At 58.6% G+C, this 3,753-nt stretch overlaps 1 long non-coding RNA gene across 1 annotated transcript; it reads right to left on the reverse strand.

The window, feature by feature from the left end:
* Positions 1 to 370: 370 nt before the first annotated feature.
* Positions 371 to 2,375, reverse strand: LOC131274503 (uncharacterized). Its single transcript, XR_009181728.1, has 2 exons — positions 2,259 to 2,375; positions 371 to 653 (listed from the first exon to the last, which is right to left on the reverse strand). It is a non-coding gene; the product is annotated as an uncharacterized lncRNA (long non-coding RNA).
* Positions 2,376 to 3,753: the final 1,378 nt, after the last annotated feature.

Raw genomic sequence — 3,753 nt, forward strand, 5'->3', positions numbered from 1 at the left:
CTGTTCTTCTGTGGGTTTGTTTCTTCTTCGTGTGGGAGGACAAAGCCTCCCCTGTAACTTCCTCAAGGGGAAGTCCCTGCATACATTTCACTGGGAAATAATAAATAAAGGAACATTCCCCACACTCAAACACATCCACACGTACTTTTTCAGTTCCCGAGTTAAGGGCCCCAGATGCACTCCTCAAGTTTGCCATTTCTATACATTATTTTGGTCATTAATTGTGGTCATTAGTTTCCAATGAGACAGTTTATAAAAATGAAAATTGGTGTCTCTTACCTGCCCTTTGCAATGTCCTCAACTAATTTTAGCCATGTTTTTCTATGTTCAATACCTAGGATGAAAAGGACTACAAATACAAAGTAAGTAGTACGGAATAAAACATTTACATGTATTTTTAAAATAGCATGTTAAAGTAGAGGTTCTACAATAAATAAGACTTGGTTCTTCACATAAAACCCTCTCATCCTGGAAGGACAGGGTCTGGCACATGTTTTTCCTTGGGTCCGGAGCTCTCACCCGTTTTCCTTCGTAATATGTGGAACGGTGGTGATTAGCAGATGCACACTCGTTCCCACTCGTGTCAAAGCTCTCTGCAGGAGGGCAGTGCGTTTCTCTCCTTTAGCACTGTAGGCTCACTGGCCAGGTCAGAGCTTGGGACATAAATGACATGAACAGTGTTTGCGGACTGGATATACAAATGGTAAATTAATGTGAATTCTAGTCAAACAAGTTGTGTTAAGAACCTCTAAAAATAGTTACCAAAGTCTGGCGCTGGCACTAGGTGGTGGTGTTTTGTTTTGTTTTTTTTTTAAAGATTTATTTATTTATTTAATCCCCCCCCCCCCCGTTGTCTGTTCTCTGTGTCTATTTGCTGCGTCTTGTTTCTTTGTCCGCTTCTGTTGTCGTCAGTGGCACGGGAAGTGTGGGCGGCGCCATTCCTGGGCAGGCTGCTCTTTCTTTTCACGCTGGGCTGCTTTCCTCACGGGCGCACTCCTTGCGCGTGGGGCTCCCCTACGCGGGGGACACCCCTGCGTGGCAGGGCACTCCTTGCGCGCATCAGCACTGCGCATGGGCCAGCTCCACACGGGTCAAGGAGGCCCGGGGTTTGAACCGCGGACCTCCCATGTGGTAGACGGACGCCCTAACCACTGGGCCAAGTCCGTTTCCCAGGTGGTGGTGGTGTTTGAAAACTCCTCTCGATCCCTCGAGCCCATCCCCTGCGCCCTGAGCTTGTCCCTGCTCAGTCTGAGCGGGGCTGTCCTGGGTCCCCACTTAGGCCCCAGAGTCCCCGTGAAGGCGCCTTCCCTTCCGGCCCCACCACTCTGTTGGCGTTTTCCAGGCAGATGAGCCAGTTCTCCCTAGAGCCCTGAGGCAGACGTAGGTCCCTGGAAGAGCGATTCCGGGGGACGGCCCTGGGGTGTGCTTGCCCTGCTGCAGGCCTCCTCCGCGGCAGGCTGCTCGCAAGGGCACTGGCTTTCTCCTTGGCTCCGGCCACTCTACCCTTCCCTAAGGTGGAAGCCGCCGTGAGCGCCCTGTTGCAGGAAGCTTCCACGACCAACGAGGAGAGGCCACTTCCTTTTCCTAATCTTAGCGGTTGATTGATTAAAGCAACATCCCGGAAAACAATTGCTCTTAAATAGGCACGGCTTGGAAACTAGTAATAAACATACAGTTCAGCCTGTTGATAAAGACAACGAGAGTGCAAAACGGGAAAAAATGCAGGTATCGTCAGAACGAATTCCCAGGTAGCAGAGTAAGATGTTGGGAATTAGACAGGAAACGCTGCCTGAGACAACACGCTTGGAATTTGGCGACAACAGCAGTTTATTCACTCTCCGACAGGTGGAGGACTGGTCTTGTAAAAATCTATCTATATAACTCACTTTTAAGGAGATTTTAAAGAGATAGCTCAACAGGAATGCTTCCTATTGGAAATATATCACCATCAGTCTTCTTTTTGCGCCCTTAAACAAAAGGGAATTCAAAGTCGGGTCGATCTACTGTAAATGTGTTGTGTGGTCAGCAAAGTGATAAACACAGCCACAGTGGACTTGACCTTAGACTCCTGCCACCCACTTTGAACCAGCGACAAGGAGAGGCCAAATCGGGGAGTGACCATGCAGACTAAAGCAGGAGTCCGTGCGTTTTCCTGCCCGCTGCTGAGTGGACCTCGTCTGTGCTCAGTGGCCCCCACAGGTGAAAGGAGAACCTCGAGCTGGGCTTCCTTTGTTTCAGTCCCAACTCCCACCACTCACCCAATCAAGTTTGTTTATCCTCTTATTTTCCTCCTGTTTCATCATTTATTCATGGCCAGAAGTTTATTTGGCAGCGAGTCCAGAAGATGAACTAGAAATCTGCAGCACATAAGTCCAGAAGATGAATTAGGAGTCGGCAGCACATAAATCCAGAAGATGAATGACAAATCCGCGGCACCTAGGCGCGTGCCTCGCCCCTGCTCCAAACAACCCCACGGGCGCCCCCTTAGAACTCGGAATAAACCGCGGCGTCTGTCATGGCCGCTCAGCCCTGCCCCCTCTCCAGCGCCCCGGGCTCCAGCGCCCACCCGGCTCCCAGCAGTCCCGCTGCCTTCCGCCCACCCGGCTCCCAGCGGCCCCGCTGCCCTCCGCCCACCCGGCTCCCAGCGGCCCCGCTGCCTCCCGCCCACCCGGCTCCCAGCGGCCCCGCTGCCCTCCGCCCACCCGGCTCCCAGCGGCCCCGCTGCCCTCCGCCCACCCGGCTCCCAGCGGCCCCGCTGCCCTCCGCCCACCCGGCTCCCAGCGGCCCCGCTGCCCTCCGCCCCCCCGGCTCCCAGCGGCCCCGCTTCCTTCCGCCCCCCCGGCTCCCAGCGGCCCCGCTGCCTCCTGCCCCCCCCGGCTCCCAGCGGCCCCGCTGCCCTCCGCCCACCCGGCTCCCAGCGGCCCCGCTTCCTTCCGCCCACCCGGCTCCCAGCGGCCCCGCTGCCCTCCGCCCACCCGGCTCCCAGCGGCCCCGCTGCCCTCCGCCCACCCGGCTCCCAGCGGCCCCGCTGCCTTCCGCCCACCCGGCTCCCAGCGGCCCCGCTTCCTTCCGCCCACCCGGCTCCCAGCGGCCCCGCTGCCCTCCGCCCCCCCCGGCTCCCAGCGGCCCCGCTGCCCTCCACCCACCCGGCTCCCAGCAGCCCCGCTTCCATCGCCCACCCGGCTCCCAGCGGCCCCGCTGCCCTCCACCCACCCGGCTCCCAGCGGCCCCGCTTCCCTCTGCCCACCCGGCTCCCAGCGGCCCCGCTTCCTTCCGCCCACCCGGCTCCCAGCGGCCCCGCTGCCTCCTGCCCACCCGGCTCCCAGCGGCCCCGCTTCCATCGCCCACCCGGCTCCTAGCGGCCCTGCTTCCTTCCGCCCACCCGGCTCCCGGCAGCCCCGCTTCCATCGCCCACCCGGCTCCCGGCGGCCCCGCTTCCTTCCGCCCACCCGGCTCCCGGCAGCCCCGCTTCCATCGCCCACCCGGCTCCCAGCGGCCCTGCTTCCTTCGGCTCCGGCACAGCAGAGCCTTTGGCCTGGTCATCCCTTCCTCTGGTGGGAATGGCCCTGCGTGCCTCCTTGCTCTGCCTTCTTTGGGGTCCTCCTTGGAGCTCTTCGCCAGGACCTCTTGGGGACATAACCCACCCTCCAGCCCACGGCCCTGCACCCCCAGCATTATTGTCCACAGAGGGCTTGTCTTTACCCAAAACCAGTGTGTCTGTTCATATCTGTCCGAAAATAGACAGTTGGCTTT

The sequence above is a fragment of the Dasypus novemcinctus genome, chromosome 19, assembly GCF_030445035.2.
Source record: "Dasypus novemcinctus isolate mDasNov1 chromosome 19, mDasNov1.1.hap2, whole genome shotgun sequence".
In the NCBI taxonomy this organism is placed as follows: Eukaryota; Metazoa; Chordata; class Mammalia; order Cingulata; family Dasypodidae; genus Dasypus; species Dasypus novemcinctus.